This window comes from Pongo abelii, chromosome 3 (assembly GCF_028885655.2).
Source record: "Pongo abelii isolate AG06213 chromosome 3, NHGRI_mPonAbe1-v2.0_pri, whole genome shotgun sequence".
Taxonomy (NCBI): Eukaryota; Metazoa; Chordata; class Mammalia; order Primates; family Hominidae; genus Pongo; species Pongo abelii.
Genome location: NC_071988.2, coordinates 96,912,763 through 96,933,454, shown reverse-complemented (window position 1 = coordinate 96,933,454; position 20,692 = coordinate 96,912,763). Strand labels below are relative to the sequence as shown.

General features: G+C 40.3%; 1 protein-coding gene across 2 annotated transcripts in view; it reads right to left on the bottom strand.

Annotated features, from left to right (window-relative positions):
- The window catches only part of USO1 (USO1 vesicle transport factor), a 93,402-nt gene that overhangs the window by 71,390 nt on the left and 1,320 nt on the right, over window positions 1-20,692 (bottom strand). The gene's annotated exons all lie outside the window — the stretch shown is intronic.

Below are 20,692 nucleotides of genomic sequence, written 5' to 3'. Positions count from 1 at the left end.
TCTGTTGATATTTACCAAACAAAAATTCTGTACAAAAGTACGCTTAGTTTCTATTCAGAAATTGTAGATCTCAAAACTATTATTCCATTTATTTCCTACTTGAAAAACCAACTCAGTGCAGTATAATTGTGCCACATTGTCCATTCTATCCTTCTTCCTTTCAGTTACTAGATGTCTCCGTGCTTTAGCTGGGCACATGGCTGTCCACCTATATGCTATTTTCAGGCCTTCCTTGCAGCTAGGCATGGAAACTGTAATACATTCTGGGCAATGAGTTGTGAGTATCTTTAAGTTCACGTCCCTAAAGGAAGCTATTTGTTCTTCATTTCTCTTTCTCCTTCCCCTGGCCTAGAACTTAGGCTGGTGGTTATTAGGCGCCTTTAACAATTCAAACTACAGCAAGAGGGAGGGGACAAGAAGATAGCAGAATAAGATAAAAAGCAGCACCTGGTCCCCGGACCACCTGAGGAACAGAACTACATACTGTAGGGATTATCTACTAGCTTGGACTTTTATTAGACAAAGACATAAATTTTTATCTTGGTTAGACTTCTATTTCCTGGCCTGTGTTACAGCGGCTGAAACAATGCCCAAACTAATAAACTGGTTGTTTTTTGTTTTTTTTTTTGAGACGGAGTCTCACTCTGTCACCTAGGCTGGAGTGCAGTGGTACAACTTCAGCTCACTGCAACCTCTGCCTCCTGGGTTCAAGTGATTCTCTCACCTCAGCCTCCTGAGTAGCTGGGATTACAAACATGTGCCACTACGCCCGGCTAATTTTTGTATTTTTAGTAGAAACGGGGTTTCACCCTGTTGGCCAGGCTTGTCTTGAACTCCTGACCTCAAGTGATCCACCAACCTCAGCCTCCCAAAGTGCTGGAATTACAGGTGTGAGCCACTGCGCCTGGCTACAAACTAATAAACTCTTTATAAAGAAGAAATGAAGGCTCAGAAACATAGCAGTGCACCCCAAAATACACTACCAGTTTGGGAGCAGAGTCTAGATCCTAACTGAGCTACAGATGTCTCACTCAAAAGTCCATACTCTTTCTTCTATGTAGAGAAATATGAGTCAGAGTACCTGTTGCGAACTACAGGGACTGCAAGAATTTTTTTTTAGTAACTACAGGAACATAGTAATACAGTCCCTGTGAATAGCTCCACTTGCACAACTGTCTACTAAACACCCTGAAAGCCTTTGACTAAACTGCCCAGCCAGGGCAGTTCCTTGTTCTAAGAAAATGAAAGCCTCAATTTGGGAAAGTTATAATCAGAAGCTACTAACTGAAAAATATCAGTACTATATATATAAAAAAGAAAGACTGCAAGAATTAATATACTCACTTTTAAGAATTAAACTAGCTGAGATAATAAGGACAAGGTGGAGTGGGGAGATTAAAGACAGAACAGGGCAGCTCATTACTATAACAGATAAAATAAGGTCAAAGAAGGCATTAATGTAATGGCAGTGGGCAAAGATTTGAAGGGATAAGGGAGAAGGTAAGGGAATAACGGAAAGACCTGAATTTAAGAGGCTTGGGGTCCTAAAAAATAAGACATCTGGAACAGTCACTATTTGGAATTCAACTTCTAGAAATTTGTTTTAGAGCAAATATGCACATGTACAGTCACAAGTGCAGTAACAATCACTGCAGCAATAGAAAACGAAACACATCAGAAGTATCTTAATGTCCATTCATGGGGGCCTTTCACTTTTCATTTTATACACTTACACAGCATTTCTTTAAACAAGCATGTATTCAGATATTACTTTTACAATAAAAAAGGATAGGGGCCGGGCACGGTGGCTTACGCCTCTAATCCCAGCACTTTGGGAGGCCAAGGCAGGCAGATCACCTGAGGTCAGGAGTTTGAGACCAGCCTGCCCAAAATGGTGAAACCTCGTCTCTACTAAAAATACAAAAACGAGCTGGGCATGGTGGTGGGTGCCTATAATCTCAGCTACTTGGGAGTCTGAGGCACGAGAATTGCTTGAACCTGAGAGGCGGAGGTTGCAGTGAGCCAAGATCGCACCACTGCACTCTGGCCTGGGCGACAGAGTGAGACTCCGTCTCAAAATAATAATTATTATAGAATCAAAAAACAGCAGTGAATAAGCCGGCTGAAGTCTGATACCATGAATGAGCAATCATCCTTCTGTATCTCAGTATATACTCTGGGGTTTAGGAAAGTTAAAGGTCAAAGGAATAATATAGTCTGAAGAATTTAGTGTGGTAACCCTGAGGTTGGTAATCCATTCATTTGTTCAACAAATACTAGAGTGCTGCCACACTTATGGGGGGGCCAAGATCAGTGCAACCTGAAGCAGTGGTTTATGATAAACTAACTTCAGAAATAGAGACTAAGCATTTAGAAACCTCTATAGACAATGGATACCTTTATGGCTGTTGGATCTAATAAAAAAAGAAAAACAGGGGCCAGGCACGGTGGCTCACGCCAGTAATCCCAGCACTTTGGGAGGCCACGGTGGGCGGATCACGAGGTCAGGAGATCCAGACTATCCTGGCTAACACGGTGAAACCCCATCTCTACCAAAAATACAAAAAACTAGCCGGCCGTGGTGGCAGGCGCCTGTAGTCCCAGCTACTCGGGAGGCTGAGGGGAGGAGAATGGCATGAACCCGGGAGGCAGAGCTTGCAGTGAGCCGAGATCGTGCCACTGCACTCCAGCCTGGGCAACAGGGTGAGACTCCGTCTCAAAAAAAAGGGCTTGTATGTGATGTCATTTTTTTCTGGTAATTGATTTTTATTGTATTTTATATCAAAATGTATTTACTGGCCTATGACGAAATTTGAAAAACAAAACTAAAAAATCAACTGGTCCTTCACTACAGACAGTCTGGGAAACACCGTTCAAGTACTTAACATTTTGCAAGGCACTGGTCTATGCTGGGGAAATAGCAGAGAACCAGTACAGAAGGTACCTATTCTAATGAAACTACAATGGCAAAGAGACAGAATATACTAAAAACAAGTAAGACAAACACAGAAAGTGAGGGAAGTGAGACCGTGACTGAGTGAAGGTGCTACTTTGGACAGCATAGCCAGGCAGAGGGGCCCCAGCTAAACACAATTTTGGATACAGATGGAAGTATAAGTAAGGGTAACAAGAATGAAGCAAAAAGAAGAGTAGGAAAACCGACTCAATGAGTATGTTATCATCAGAAGGAAAAACAATTTAATTGTATAGTTAAAAGATAACGCTTATTCGGCCAGCCATGGTGGCTCACGCCTGTAATCCCAGCACTTTGGGAGGCCAACACGGGTGGAACACGAGGTCAGGAAATCGTAACCATCCTGGCTAACACGGTGAAACCCCGTCTGTACTAAAAATACAAGAAAATTAGCCAGGCATGGTGGTGGGTGCCTGTAGTCCCAGCTACTCAGGAGGCTGAGGCAGGAGAATGGCGTAAACCCAGGAGGTGGAGCCTGCAGTGAGCCAAGGTGGTGCCACTGCACTCCAGCCTGGGCAACTGAGCGAGACTCTGTCTCAAAAAAAAAAAAAAAAAAAAAAAAAAGATATGCTTATTCACTTTTCCAGATGGGATCCTGAAGTAGGCTTTGTTGCTGGAACCTCATTCTCTTGGAAACCGACCAAAGAAGCCGATTAGTAGTTTCAAGCAAAATTCATAAACTCACTGGTCATCTGAAGTCACAAACTCTTATTTAGTTCTCAACACTCTCATCTACATGATGGGAAAGTTGGGAAGGATGTAAAACATTTAGATATCAGATTTTAATGTCATCTAGCACCTTATCAATTAACTTTTTGCTGCTATTAGTGAGCAAAAGAGGGAGTTACAACACAGAAGAAATTAATCCACTCTATTTTCATTAAAAAGTCAGAAATGTTTGCCCCTAGGCCTTTTAACAAAGTATTTCTTATCTCAGCATACTACCAAGGCACACATTTCAACCATTCTGTACTCGAAACAAGTAACTTTTCCAAAATTTCACCATCTGAATAACACATATGTAAATACAGTCAAGATATGTAAGATTACAGAATAGAAAAGTGTTAACAAGAAACAAATGCTTCAGCCTATTTGTTTGAAACAAATCTCCAATACCTACTGTTAAAAATTTTAAAATACGCATGCCCTACACAACGACATTCAAGTCAACAATGGATTACTGAACAGACGTCCCATAAGATGATAATGGAAATGCAAAATTCCTATCACCTACCGACGTCCTAGCCTTAGCACAACACATTACTCGTGTTTGTGGTGATGCTGGTGTAAACAAACCCACTGCACTGCCAGGCTTATGAAAAAGTATGGCACAGACAATTGTGTACGGTACATAATACTTGGTAACAGTAACAAATGACTGTGTTACTTGTTATGTATTTACTATATTATACTTTTAATGGTTATGTTAGAGTGTACTTCTACTCACAAAAAATAAAAGTTCACCGTAAAACAGCCTCAGGCAGGTCCTTCAAGAAGTATTCCAGAAGAAGGCATTATTATTATAGGAGTTGACAGCTCTATTGCATGTTACTGCCCCTGAAGACCTTCCAGTGGAACAAGAGATGAGGGTAGAAGACAGTGATATTGATGACCCTGCCCTGTGTAGGCCTAGGCTAACAGGTGTGTGTGTCTTAGTTTTTAACAAAAAAGTGGCCAGGCATGGTGGCTCACGCCTATAATCCCAGCACTTTGGGAGGCCGAATCACCTGAGGTCAGGAGTTCAAGACCAGCCTGGCCAACGTGGTGAAACCCCGTCTCCACAAAAATGGAAAAATTAGCCAGGCGTGATGGCAGGTGCCTGTAATCCCAGCTACTCGAGAGGCTGAGGCGGGAGAATTACTTGAACTCGGGAGGCGGAGGTTGCAGTGAGCCGATATTGCGCCATTGCACTTCAGCCTGGCTGACAGAGCGAGACTGTCTCAAAAAAAAAAAAAAAAAAAAAAGTTTACAATGTAAAAATTTTAAAATAGGAAAAAGCTTACAGAAGAAGGATATAGAAGAAAAATATCGTACAATGTGTTTGTGTTCAAAACTAAGCATTATTACAGAAAGCTTTAAAAAAAAGTTTAAAATTTCATGAAGTTGAAAAGTTAAACTAAGGTTAATTAATTACTGAAGAAAATTTTAAAAAATGAATTTAGTGTAGCCTTAAGTGTATAGTGTTTATAAAGTGTACTTTATATAATGTCCTTGGTCTTCACATTCATTCACCACTCACTCACTTAACTCATCCACAGCAACTTCTGGTCCTGCAAGCTCTATTCATGATTAAGTGACCTATATAGGCATACTATTTACTATCTTTTATGCCACATCTTACTGTAGATGTATAGATATACAAATATTTACCCTTATGTTATAATTGCCCACAGTATTCATTACAATAACACGCTGTACAGGTTTATGGCCCAGGAGCAATAGGCTACACCATACAGCCTAGGTGAGTAGTAGGCTATAATATCCAGGTTTGCTTTAAGTACACTCTAGGATGTTCGCACAAAACAAAACTGCCTAATGATGCATTTCTCAGAATTTAGCCCTGACACTGAGCTACCAAGAACTATCAGTTACAGATTTTTATAAAGAAACTCATTTGTGTAAATATATATATTGGTAAATACAAAAGACAACACTGTAGAATGATGTACACCAAACTTTATTAGAGATTACTTCAAGTGATGCGAAGTAAGATTGTGAAGGAAGAAAGAGGCAATTTTAGACTACATACTGATTTGGATTATTTACAGCAAGCATATTTCCATTATTGCTTCAATAAATACAGAGAAAAAAATTAAAGAAATTTCCATATTAGATCTTGCTTTTATTACCTACTCTAAAATACCACCTGATTGACTCACTATTCATCTGCTTTATTAATACAACTGTTTCTTGCTATTTGCAGTAGCTATGTTTTATAAAGTTACCATGAAAACTGAATTAGTGAATACTAAACCACTGCTCCTAGGGCAGGCGCAGTAGCTCATGTCTGTAATCTCAGAGTTCTGGGAGGCCAAAAAGGAGGGTTGCTTGAAGCCAGGAATTTGTGATCAGCCTGGGCAACACAGCTAGATCCTGTCTTTATAAGAAATTTAAAAATTAACCAGGCATGGTGGCGAGTGCCTGTAGTCCTAGCTACTCAGGAGGCTGAGGCAGGAGGATCGCTTAAGCCCAGTAAGTTTGAGACTGCAGTGAGCTACAGTCGTGCCATTGAGCTCCAGACTGGGTAACAGAGTGAGACCCCATCTCTAAAAACAAAACCCATTGCTCCTAGAGAAAATACAGGGTTAGTTTCCTGCAAGCCTCTGATCACATTTTCATCAGCCGATCAACATAAAACCTTTTATGTGTATTTCTGTTTAAAGACACCTTTTTTTTATTTTTTTAGAGATGAGGTATCACTATGTTGCCCAGGCTGATCTTGAACTAGTGAGCTCAAGTGGTCCTCCTGCCTGTCTTCCAAAATGCTAGGATTACAGGTGTAAGCTACTGCATGTGGCCAAAGACATCTTATTTAGTAAACATCCTTGACCATTAATATTGACCTCATGGCCAACAGCACTATAATGCATGCCTCAGTGATGCTTACCTAATATACATATCGCCTCTGTAAGGAACATCACAGCCTTCTTGTGCTTAGGAACACCAGACAACACTACATGGGGTCTATTTTTAATAGGGAAATCCCAAACAAAACAATACAAAGATGAGGCTGGGCGTGGTGGCTCACGCCTGTAATCTCAGCACTTTGGGAAGCTGAGGTGGGTGGATCACTTGAGGTCAGGAGTTCGAGACCAGCCTGGCCAACATGGTGAAACCCCGTCTCTACCAAAAATAAGAAATTAGCCGAGTGTGGTGGAGCATGACTGTAAACCCAGCTACTCAGGAGGGTGAGGCAGGAGAATCACTTAAACTCGGGAGGCGGAGGCAGAGCTTGCAGTGAGCCGAGATCACGCCACTGCACTCCACTCTGGGCAACAGAGTCAGACTCTGTCTCAAAAAAAAAAAATAAAGAAAGAAAAAGAAAAAATACAAAAACGCAAAAAGCATAACACTAAACAGACCATGAAAGGACACATTTACAGTATGAGAACTGAAACAAGAAGGCAAAGCATCGCCTGCTTTGACCTCAGTTGGAGATGTGTATGTTGGGAGAATCAAATTTTTCACTGCTGTACCATCTACAAATAACCATAAAGTGCTCAAAGTACTGATTTGTACGCTACAGATATATTTTAGTGAGTAGGTGAATTTGCAAATAAGAAATTGACAAATAATGAGGATGGACTGTCCCTTAAATATAATCTTTTTAAGTAAAATTCATTATCTGCAAAATGGAAAGATAAAGTAGAATAACTCTAAGGTTACTTAACGCTCAAAATTTACAACACTTTAAAAAAACTTGGCTGGGCTCAGTGGCTCACGCCTGTAATCTCAGCACTTTGGGAGGCCGAGGAAGGTGGATCACGAGGTCAGGATTTTGAGACCAGCCTGGCGAACCTGGTAAAACCCTGTCTCTATTAAAGATACAAAAAATTAGCTGGGCGTAGTGGCGGGCACCTGTAATCCCAGCTACTCGAGAGGCTGAGGCAGGAGAATCGCTTGAACCCGGGAGGTGGAGGTTGCAGTGAGCCCAGTTTGCGCCATTGCACTCCAGCCTGGGCAACAGGGTGAGACTCCAAAAAAATAAACCAAACCAAACAAACAAACAAAAAAAACAACACTTGGCCAGTCAGGTCTGACAGAACTTAAAGGATAAAAAAATATATATATATACTTGGCCCGGCACAGTGGCTCTCACCTGTAATCCCAACACTTAGGGGAGCTAAGTCAGGAAGATTGCTTGAGCCCAGGAGTTCAAGAACAGCTTGGGCAACATGGCGAGACCCCTATCTCCATTAAAAATTTTTAAAAATTAGCCAAGCATTGTGTTGTACGCCTGTGGTCACAGCTACTCAGGAGGCTGACATGGGAGGATCACTTAAAGCCAGGAGGTTGAAGCCACTGTAACCCATGTTTACGCCACTGCACTCCAACCTGCAAGACAGAGTGAGATCCTGTCTCAAAACAAACAAACAAAAAAACTTAATTTTTTTTTTTTGAGACGAAGTCTCACTCTGTCGTCCAGGCTGGAGTGCAATGGAGTGATCTTGGCTCACTGCAACCTCTGCCTCCCAGGTTCCAGCAATCCTCCTGCCTCAGCCTCCCAAGTAGCTGGGCTTACATGCATGTGCCACCACGCCCAGCTAATTTTTATATTATTAATAGAGATGGGGTTTGACAACGTTGGCCAGGCTGGTCTTGAACTCCTGACCTTGGGTGATCCACCAGCTTTGGCCTCTCAAAGTGCTGGGATTACAAGCATGACCTACTGTGCCCGGCCCCCAACTTAATATTATAGAATTTTTAAAAATAATAGTGTATTAGCCAGGCACAATGACTCATACCTGTAATCCCAGCACTCTGGGAGGCCAAGGCAGGCAGATCACGAGGTCAGGAGTTCGAGATCAGCCTGGCCAACATGGTGAAACTCTGTCTCTATTAAAAATACAAAAATAAAAAATTGGCTGGGTGTGGTGGCACATGCCCGTGATCCCAGCTACTCAGGAGGCTGAGGCGGGAGAATTGCTTGAACCTGGGAGGCGGAGGTTGCAGTTAGCCGAGATCACGCCACTGCACTCCAGCCTCGGTGACAGAGCAAGATTCTGACTCAAAATAACAATAATAATAATAATAGTGTATTATATTTACTATATTATTTGAAAAATCTATTTGACTCATACAGCATTTAAAATAAATTTTAAGCCAGCATTTAAAAATCCAGATTTCTATGTTTTCTTCACTGTTCTTTTTTTAGAGGCAGGATCTTCTTGCTCTGCTGTACAGGCTGGAGTGCAGTGGCACTATTCATAGCTCACTACATCCTTGAACTCCTGGGCTCAAGCAATCTTCCCACCTCAGCCTAACAAGTAGCTGGGACTACACGCATGCAACACAGAGCTCAGCTTCAAATTTATATCTTTTCTTGAAAAACATCAGCCTGACAGCAAATGGTAGCTAACACTCTTATTTTGTACAATTTAAGAAGTCATCAATTTTAAGACCCCCCATCTTTTCAATGAATCACAAAGAAAAAAGAAATACCCCCAATTATAATTACAAGATGTATCCTGATTTCAAAGAGGTTTAAATGCTAATGTGCATCTCAGAATTGCTAAAATGTGGTATCTATGCCAATTACTATGTGCCAACTCCGTCCTAACGTGTTTTACATTTTGAAATTCATTTAATCTTCACAAAAACAGTAAGATAGGCACTATTACTATTTATATTTTAGAGATGAGGAAACAGAGGCACAGTGGTTAAGTAACTTGTCCACATTTATAAAGTAAGTAGTGGGATAGCATTCAGCCAAGTAGTTTGAGTGCTTTCCCACTACATTACATTGGTTCTCTGGGCCAACATTTCATGAGGCAACAACTGGCTGGATTTGAGCACTAGCCACATCCTCAAATCAGGATATGCAGGCTCGAGTATTATCCCAAACCTCTGCCTTCCCTATGACCTGACCAGCTACATTGAAGCTCCCCAACTGGACTTTGAATTTGTGACCCTTGTGTTAAACAACAGAATACTATATACTAACAAAAAAAGTGAAAAAGAAACATATGTGAGTACAATTTAGCCCACTGTTTTATTTAGAAGGACCAGAAAGGAATGACAGTAGAAAGAAGAGACAGAAGTTTGACTAATCTATATTATGCTAACTAGGTATTAGGTGCTCTGAGAAACATAATAATGAATAAGACATGGATTCTACAAGAAGCTTTTACAGTCTATTAGAAGAGACTATAGTGTAATTAACAAAAGTAACTCAAAGTCTGGTATTTTAAAGTACCTCTGTATGTTTTAACATGGAAAGATCTCCAAACACATCAATGAGAAAGGTAAGCTGGCCGCGCGCGGTGGCCCACGCCTGTAGTCCCAGCACTCTGGTAGGCCAAGGTGGGTGGATCATATGAGGCCAGGAGTTCGAGACCAGCCTGGCCAACATGGTGAAATCCCATCTCTACTAAAAATACAAAAATTAGCCAGGCCTGTAATCCCAGCTACTCGGGAGGCGGAGGCAGAGAATTGCTTGAACCCAGGAGGCGGAGGTGAGCTGAGAACCCAGTGAGCTGAAATCGCGCCAGCCTGGGCGACAGATTGAGACTTTGTCTCAAAAAAAAAAAAAAAAAAAAAGGTAAGCTGTAGAACACAATAAACAGTATACCATTTATGTAAACAAGAATAAATATGCTAATGTAAATATATATTTCTGTATTACACAGAGGCATGATTACGTATAAAGGTCTGGAAGGATTTATGCCAAACTAGTAATAGTGGTTATCTCTGGAAAAAGAACTGAAATTGGAGACAGGAGTAAAGAGAACTTAAACTTTATTCATTTTGTCTGCCATTTTGTAAAATCAAAAAATGATAACTGCTACATGATGTTCACAATTTCACTTACCAAGTGAAACATGAAAAGGACAAATAATCCATTTAACAACTGGTAAATTGGGCATAATCAGAATTATAGTCTAACAACCGGTCAATTAAAAAAAAACATTTTTTGCTAGCCAATAGGGCTATTTATTTATATTCATTGCTACACAAAGACGACCAAAAAAGACACAATGGGAATAGGAGTGACTAGGAAAGAAAACACTGAGATGAAGAACGTGAAAATGAAAAACTACTGGCTGGGTGCAGGGGCTCATGGCTGCAATCCCAGCACTTTGAGAGGATCACTTGAGTCCAGGAATTCAAAACCAGCCTGGGCAACACAGCAAGACCCTGTCTCTACAAGAAAATTAAAAATCAGCCAAGCGTGGTGCCTTGTACCTGTAGTCCCAGCTACTTAGGAGGCTGAGGTGGGAAGGTTGCTTGACTATAGGAGGTTGAGGCTGAAGTGAGCCATGATCACACCACTGCACTCCAGCCTGTTCAACAGAGTGAGACCCTGTTTCCAAAAAAAAGAAAAACTATCAAAAGATTAAAAAGAAGAAGACAGCATAGAACTAGGATGGTGAAGGTACACTTAAAATTTAAAGGAGGAAGTCCTAGTCAGAGCAATCAGGCAAGAGAAAGAACTGACATCCAAATACGAAAAAATGACAAACTATCTCTTTGCTGATATGATTCTAAACCTAGAAAACCCAACAGGTTCCACTAAAAGGCACCTAGAGCTGATAAACGACTTCGGTAATGTTTCAGGATACAAAATCAATGTACAAAAATCAGTAGCATTTCTATACATCAATAACGTTCAAGCTGAGAGCCAAATCAAGAATGCAATCCCATTTACCCTAGACAGACAGACACACACACACACACACACCCCCGCCAAAACCTTGGAATACATCTAACCAAGGAGGTCTCTACAAAGAGAACTATAAAACATTGCTGAAAGAAATAATAGGTGATACAAACCACTGGAAAAACATCCCATGCTCATGGATCAAAGAATCAATATTGTTAAAATGGGGCTGGGCACGGTGGCTCACGTCTGTAATCCCAGCACTTTGGGAGGCCGAGGCAGGCGGATCACTTGAGGTAAGGAGTTTGAAACCAGCCTGGCCAATATGGTGAAACCCTGTTTCTACTAAAAATACAAAAATTAGCTGGGTGTGGTGGTGGGCGCCTGTAATCCCAGCTATTTGGGAGGCTGAGGCAGGAGAATCACTTGAACCCAGGAGACAGAGGTTGCAGTGAGCTGAGATCGTGCCACTGCACCCCAGCCTGGGCAACAGAGCAAGGCTCTGATTCAAAAAAAAAAAAAAAAAAAAAAAAGCCATACTGCTCAAAGCAATCTACAGATTCAATGCTATTCCTATCAAACTACCAATGTCATTTTTCACAGAATTAGAACAAACTATTCTAAAATTCATATGGAACCAAGAGCCTGAACAGCCAAAGCAATCCTAAGCACAAAGAACAAAGCTGGAAAAATCACACTACCCCACTTCAAACTATACTACAAAGCTACACTAACCAAAACAGCCTATTACAGACACGGAGCAATGGAACAGGATAGAGAACCCAAAACTAAAGCCACACACCTACAACCATCTGATCTTTGACAAAACTGACAATAACAAGCAATGGAGAAAGGACTACCTATCCAATAAATGGTGCTGGGATAACTGGATAGCCTTATGCAGAAGAATGAAACTGGGCCCTTACATTTTACCATATACAAAAATTAACGCAAGATGGATTAAAGACATAAATATAAGACCTAAAACTATAAAAAGCTGAGAAGAGGCTGGGCATAGTGGCTTACGCCTGTAATCCCAGTACTTTGGGAGGCCAAGGTGGGAGGATCAAGAGGTCAGGAGATTGAGACCATCCTGGCCAACATGGTGAAACCCTGTCTCTACTAAAAATACAAAAATTATCTGGGTGTGGTGGTGTGCATCTGTAGTCCCAGCTACTTGGGAGGCTGAGGCAGGAGAATCGCTTGAAACCGGGAGGCAGAGGTTGCAGTGAGCCAAGATCGCACCATTGCACTCACTCCAGCCTGAGTGACAGGGCCAGACTCCTACTCAAAAAATAAAAAATAATCCTAGAAGAAAATCTAGGAGATATCATTCTGGACATTGGCCTTGGCAAAGAATTTATGACTAAGTGCCCAAAAGCAATTGTGACAAAAACAAAAATTGACAAGTGGGACCTAATTATACTAAAGAGCTTCTGCACAGCAAAAGAAACTATCAACAGAGTAAACAGACAATTTATAACCTGGGAGAAAACATCTGCAAACCATGCATCCAACAAAGGTCTAATATTCAGAATCTGTAAGGAACTTAATTCAACAGGCAAAAACCAAAAACTCTGTTAAAAAATGGGCAAAGGACATGAACAGACACTTCTCCAAAGAAGACATATACATAGGCAAGAAATACATGGAAAAATGTTCCACACCACTAATCATCTGAGAAATGCAAGTCAAAACTACAGTGAGATACCATCTCCCACCAGTCAGAATGACTATTATTAAAAAGACAAAACAAACAAACAAAAAAAACACAGATGTTGGAGAGGTTGTAGAGAAAAGGGAATGCCATATACTGTTGGTGGGAATGTAATTTTAGTTCAGTCACTGTAGAGAGCAGTTGGGAGATTTCTCAAAGAACTTAAAACAGAACTACCATTCGACCCAGCAGTCCCACTACTGCATTTTTCCAACAAATATTTGTCATGCAGCTAATACAGACTTAATTTTATTTATTTAAAAAAAATTTTTTTTTTGAGACGGAGTCTCACTCTGTCGCCCAGGCTGGACTGCAGTGGCGTGATCTCGGCTCACTGCAACCTCTGCCTCCTGGGTTCAAGCTATTCTCCTGACTCAGCCTCCCAAGTAGCTGGGACTACATGTGCCTGCCACCACGCCCGGCTAATTTTTGCATTTTTAGTAGAGACGGGGTTTCACCATATTGGCCAGGCTGGTCTCGAACTCCTGACCTTGTAATCCGCCCACCTCGGCCTCCCAAAGTGCTAAGATTATAGGCATGAGCCACCGTACCCGGCCCTACAGATATGATGATATAACCTTACCTTCATGAAGCTGAAAACATTCCTAAAACAGAACTCCCCCAACTATGACTTTTTTTTTTTTTTAGATGGAGTCTCACTCTGTCACCAGGCTGGAGTGCAGTGGCGCGATCTCAGCTCACTGCAACCTCCAACTCCCTGGTTCAAGTGACTCTCCTGCCTCAGCTTCCCGAGTAGCTGGGATTACAGGCACAGGTGCCACCATGCCCAGCTAATTTTTATATTTTTAGTAGAGATGGGGTTTCACCATGTTGGCCAGGATGGTCTCGATCTCCTGACCTCATGATCTGCCTGCCCCAGCCTCCCAAAGTGCTGGGATTACAGGCTTGAGCCACTGCATCCAGTAACTATGACTATTTATTGTAAGACTAAAATAATTCATGCGAATAGTCATTTCAATTATAATGTTTTTAATGAAATAAGGGAAAATAAAAATAAATCATTCTATCAAAAAGCCATATGCACTTGCATATTCACTGGAGCACTATTCACAACCGCAAAGATGTGGAGTCAACCTAGGTGTCCATCAATAGTGGACTGGATAAAGAAAATGCAGTACATATATACCACGGAATACTATGTCTCCATGAAAAAGAACAAAATCATGCCCTTTGCAGCAACATAGATGCAGCTGGTAGCCATTATCCTAAGCGAATTAATACAGGAACAGAAAACCAAATGCTGCATTTCCTCACTTACAAGTGGGAGCTAAACAATGAGTAAGCATGGACCTAAAGATGGGAGCAGTCAACACTGGGGACAACAACAGGGGGAAGGTGGGAGAGGGGGTAAGAGTTAAGAAACTACCCATCAGGTACCATCCTCAGTACCTGGGTGATGGTTATACATCAAACCTTAGCAACAGGCAATTTACCCATGTAACAACCTGCACATGTAACCTTCTAAAACTTTAAAGTTAGGGGGAAAAAGTACTGTTTAGAGAAATGTTTATTTTCATAAATAAACACATTTACTTATGAAACAATACTAATGTATGTTTAATCATTTATAAAAATATAAAAGCAAAAAAATTAAAGCATAATACAGCTTGCAGTATTTTTTCACAATTCTTTTTTTTTAAGTATTCAGTAACTACTTAACTGACAGGAAAAAATAAAGAACAGGAATGGCAATTAAAATGCTAACTCTAACCAATCAATCATTTATCCAATAAATATTTGTCAGGCATCTAATATTGATTTAATTTTATGATATAATCTTACCTTGAAGTTTAAAACATAGTTGTACCTTCCTAAAACAGAATTTCCCTAACTATAAGACAAATAATTCATGCTAATAGTCAATTCACTTATGTTTTAGATGAAATAAAAATACTATCATTTTAGATTACGAAACAGTCATTTTTTTTTTTTTGAGACAGAGTCTCACTCCATTGCCCAGGCTAGAGTGCAGTGGCACGATCTTGGCTCACGGTAACCTCCACCTCCTGGGTTCAAGTGATTCTCCTGCCTCAGCCTCCCTAGTAGCTGGGATTACAGGCACCTGCCACCATGTCCAGCTAATTTTTGTATTTTTAGCAGAGACAGGGTTTTGTCATGTTGGCCAGGCTGGTCTCAAACTCCTGACCTCAGGTGCTCCACCCGCCTCATCCTACCAAAGTGCTGGGATTACAGGTGTGAGTCACCAGGCCTGGCCCAGAAATTTGTTTTAAATTTAACTCTGTTACTGAGAAGACTTTATTAAAAAAGCAAAAGCAAAAGCAAATCTTATCTTCATATGACCTAAATTATTATAATCTATAAAAAGACATGTGGGAACACTAAAAAATCAAACACAAGTCTCTTTGTAGACAAATCCAATGAATCCATTTCCATTATAATTACCTTAAGTCAGCCAAGTAATATACTGCTTCATTTATTCTCCATGCTCTTTCCCATAAATGAACTACGCTTTTCAAAAGGACATCCTTTTAAGCAAGGGATCATAATGAAACATGTCTACCAAATAACCTATCACAAATGCTAGCATCTCAAAATCTAACACCACGAAAGTTTTTCTGTAATCCCAGCACTTTGGGAAGGGGACAGGAGGATTGTTTGAGGCCAGGAGTTCAAGATCAGCCTGGGCAACATATTGTGAGCCTGTCTCTTAAAAAAAAAAAAAAAAAAAAAAAAGTTTTCAAATTAATGGTGAATAACTTTTGACACAAAAAATGTTTATGGCACTTCTGCCTGAGGTATAAAAATAATAAGCATAACTTTACTATACCTACAACAGACAAAAAGCAGAGTACAAAGCAGTAATATTAATAAATAATAAAAGGTAAATACATAAAAAGAAAGAGGAACAGTATTTGCTATCAACAAATGTTATAAGGAATTCTGATATTCTTTCCTAATCCAATTCAAGAGTAATGTTTTTAATGAAATAAAGGAATATAAAGAAAAAGGCATCAGAATTATATATCCTCTTGGACAATTCTTCCCTAAGTATGCTTCTCAAAATAATAGACAACAAAGTTCCCTAGAGGAAAAAGAAAAGGTCTGGTCGGATAAATTTGGCAAACACAGCTTACTTTTTATCTACGTTTTAAAAAATCTGAAACTATAACATAGTGCCTGCTTACAAAACCTTGCATAAATATTAGAGGTTTTTTCTTTGTTATTGGTCATTGCACACACTTTTTTGCTGACAAAATTCTTTTTTCATGGACATCTATTCAAATTTTTTGAAGCATACCTTGGTAATGCTAGGGCATGTAAAATTTAAATGATTCTAGCTTTTAAATCAACCCTACATAATCTACATAATTAACCTTCCAAAAAGCCATGTAGTATTCAATAGGCCCTACTTAAAAAGAGTGCTTGGATATAGAAATGACCAAAACACAAATCATTATTACAGTTCTCTCCGACATTGTTATTGCAAAACAGGCCAAGAGAGAAAACACATTCCAGTTATGACATTGACCTGGTTATTAATGTAGAATACATCAACCCAAATAGGAATTTCAGACTACACATTTATAGTAACATGCTATAAAATGTGCTTGACTAAACGAAAACTATGTCTAAATTTAAGTCCACACTCTTTAATAACAATTTTTATTAAAAGAAAGTATGGCTGTGTTTATATTGTTAGCCCTTCTGCTTTCTGAGACAGCTGATGAAAGTTTGATCTGGAAAGATACCCCGTAACAATGTTCTAATTCTGTATACTTTTTCTGGATATTAGCAACTTTCATGTCTGGGGTCCAACTTGAGAACAGAAAATGCCTCTATGATTCATCATCAAATGTAGTTAACACTTGCTTGGAATTTTCAAGAAACTAGCTTTAAAAAAGGTACAAGTTGGGGGCCGGGCGCAGTGGCTCACGCCTGTAATCCTAGCACTTTGAGAGGCCGAGGTGGGCAGATTGCCTGAGCTCAGGAGTTCAAGACCAGCCTGGGCATCACAGTGAAACCCTGTCTCTACTAAAATACAAAAAAATTAACCTGGCGTGGTGGCGTGTGCCTGTAGTCCCAGCTGCTCAGGAGACTGAGCCAGGAGAATTGCTTGAACCCAGGAGGTGGAGGCTGCAGTGAGTCGAGATTATGTCACTGTGCTCCAGCCTGGGTGACAGAGCGAGACTTCGTACCCTGACCCCCTACCCAAAAAAAAGGTGCTAGATAGAAGGCAGATATAAAACTAAGCACACATAAGCTTACATTCAAAAGCATGAAGTCCCTGGTGGTCTAGTGGTTAGGGAAAAAGAGAAAACTAAAAAACAAAAGCATGAGTAGGATTTGTACTATAATAATGTGCACCCAGCAAACTGTGTCAAGGCTAAAGAGGCTTCAATCACCAGAAATCAGTGTCAAGTAAAAAAGAGAAATGAAATTTAAAAGTACATGACTCTGGGGCCAGGCGCAGTGGCTCACACTTGTAATCCCAGCACTTTGGGAGGCCAAGGCAGGTGGATCACGAAGTCAGGAGATCGAGACCATCCTAGTTAACACGGTGAAACCCCGTCTCCACTAAAAATATAAAAATTAGCTGGCACGATGGCGGGCGCCTATAGTCCCAACTACTTGGGAGGCTGAGGCAGAAGAATGGTGTGAACCCGGGAGGCAGAGCTTGCAGTGAGCCGAGATGGCGCCACTGCACTCCAGCCTGGGCCACAGAGCGAGATTCCGACTCAAAAAAACAAAAACAAAAACAAAAACAAAAAAAAACAGTACATGACTCTAAAACAGGAAAAGTTTAATGTGGATGAAATTCTGGATTTAAAATATCCAGTACTTTATAGAATTGACTATTCTATGATAAAATATTTACTACTTGACAGGTTCTGAAGAACATCTTTCTTTTTGAGACAGTCTCGCTCTCTCACCCAGGCTGGAATGCAGTGGCACAATCTCAACCACTCAGTGGTTGCTCACTGCCAACCTCCGCCTCGATTCTCCTACCTCAGCCTCCTGAGTAGCTGGGATTATAGGCATGTGCCACCATGCCCAGCTAATTTTTGTATTTTCAGTAGAGACAGGGTTTTACCATGTTGGCCAGGCTGGTCTCAAACTCCTGACCTCAAATGCTCCATCTGCCTTGGCCTCCCAAAGTGCTGGGATTACAGGCGTGAGCCCTTGGCCTGAAGAACATCTTAGTATCAGTCCAAAGTTACTCTTAACTAAGAGTATGAAAAGCTAGATACTATACAATCAATCACATAACTCTCACACATTTAAAAGATACTTAAATTCAATAAGAAAAAAAAACAGGAAAGCAGTCAAAGCATTTAGTAAATATGAAAAAATCCCTTAAGTAAAAAGCTTGACACAATGAACTTCATTTGAGAACTTCAGTTTCTAGTCTTTAAAAAGTACTGTTTTAGTACCTAGTAACGTAAGTTGCTACGATTACAGATCTGTGATTTCTTTCAAATAAAACTATAATTAATTCATTTCACAAGTATTTACTGGGCATCTACTACTGTGGAAAAACAAAGATTAAAATACATTATGAACCCTGCCCTAAAGACAGCTTAAGAGTCTAGAAGGAATAAGATATATGCACACTGTAGTTAAAATGTAAAGGTAGCTCAGAAAGGAAAAAGTATCTGAAATGTGCTGGGGGAAAGTACAGATTAGGGGAGGCACTGATGATGAATTTAAATAACAGGTCTAATTCAGACAAAGAAAAGACGCCTTCCACTGGAAAAAAGATGTTAGAAAAAGCAAGAAAGACGGAAAGCCACCAAGAAAAAAATTTAATTTTGCAGAAATGGAAAAAACTACAAAATAATAAATGATCATATAGAAGCTAGGGGTTCCAAGCTCTGGTAACTCAAATATCCTGGCCAGACTAAATCACCAATTAAAACATTTAAAATTGTATATACACTCCACTGATGCTCTATAAATACTTCTAAATTAGTAATCCATGACCCCTTTTACCTGTTGTACTTCCTGGTGGAATGAAATAGTGAAACAAATCTTATTCATACTGTACCTCAGAATAATAATTTTCAGAAGGCAAATTGCTTTATTGGGGAGGTGATTAAAAAGAAAAAAATAGAAGACAAATTACTTTTCCAATTTTGAATGTACATACTCAAAGTTAGGCAAGAACAAGAAAGGACCCTTTCAGTTTACATATACAACATACGCAAGTGATACTCAAGCTTCACTTTGAAATTGTGATATAAAAACTATGTTGTTCCATCCACAGGGGCAAGATCAAAATGTTCTAGCTCCAACTCTTCAACACTGTGCAAGCTACTTTAGTGCTCTGTGCCTATAAAATGAAGAGGCTCTATCTGGGACTTTCTAGCTTTAAAATCCTATACACTGTGAATTCTATTCCATCTTTTCTACAGAAGTCACTGTGACAAGGCCAATAATAACAAAAACAGGAAAGGGTATTCTTCGTTCAACCCACATATAGTAAAAATTACCTCTCATTATATATCTATTAAGTGCCAGGCTCTTTCTACTTATTTCACTTAATCTTCATTACATCCTGAAAAGCAGACATTTTCCTCATTTTACTTAGAGGGTATTAGCTATCTCTTACATATCCAATCCAATCGGGGTGGAAAGCCAGGATTCAAATCAAGGTCTAACTCCACAAAGCAAGCTGTAATAAACCATATTTCATAACCTGGTGCCACAAACACAAATATCAGACAAAAAAGTGGTGGGCTGTGATTATGGTATGACTATGGTAATCTAGACAGAACATGATCTTCTAGTAGGGTAGCTCAGGCTGCCTTGTTGCCAAGTGGGAATGGATGAGTGAAGCCAAATGTGTGCGTGTGTGTGTTACAGTGAGAGACAGAAAAGTGCTTTTCAAATGAAAGAAACAGATTTACCAGCTTTCATCTTATGCTTTAAACAATTCTAACCAGACCTGTGCAGTTAATTTTTTTTTTTTTGAGATGGAGTCTTTTCATGCTGCCCAGGCTAGTCTCAAACTCCTGGGCTCAAGCGATCCTCCTGGCTTAGCATCCCCTTAGCTGGGATTATAGGCCTGTATCACTGAGACTAGCTGCAGTTAATTTTAGTAATATTATATAAAGTTCTCGAAAAGTATTGAAATACAAGCATGAGCAATAAAGTGTAGGCTTTGAAGTAAGGTACCTCTTGGTTGAATCCTGGCTCTATTACTAGCAGTGTGACATTGGTCAAGTTACTTCACCTCTTTTTTTTTTTTGAGACAGAGTTTCGCTCTTGTTGCCCAGGCTAGAGTGCAATGGCACGATCTCTGCTCACCGTAACCTCCGCCTCCCGAGTTCAAGCGATTCTCCTGCCTCAGACTTCCGAGTAGCTGGGATTACAGGCATGCGCCACCACGGCCAGCTAATTCTGTATTTTTAGTAGAGACGGGGTTTCTCCATGTTGGTCAGGCTGGTCTCGAACTCCCGATCTCAGGTGATCCGCCGGCCTCAGCCTCCCAAAGTGCTGGGATTAGAGGCGTGAGCCACCGCGTCCAGCCTACTTCACCCCTCGTAGTCTCATTTTTTGACTTTTAAGGTGAGAATACTCTCACCTATCTTGCAGGGTAGTTAACGATTTAAGCATAATGTGGAATATAAAGAGCTCAGCACAGAACCTAGCACAAGGTAAGAGCTTGACAAATGAAGGCTACTATATTATCCCTCAG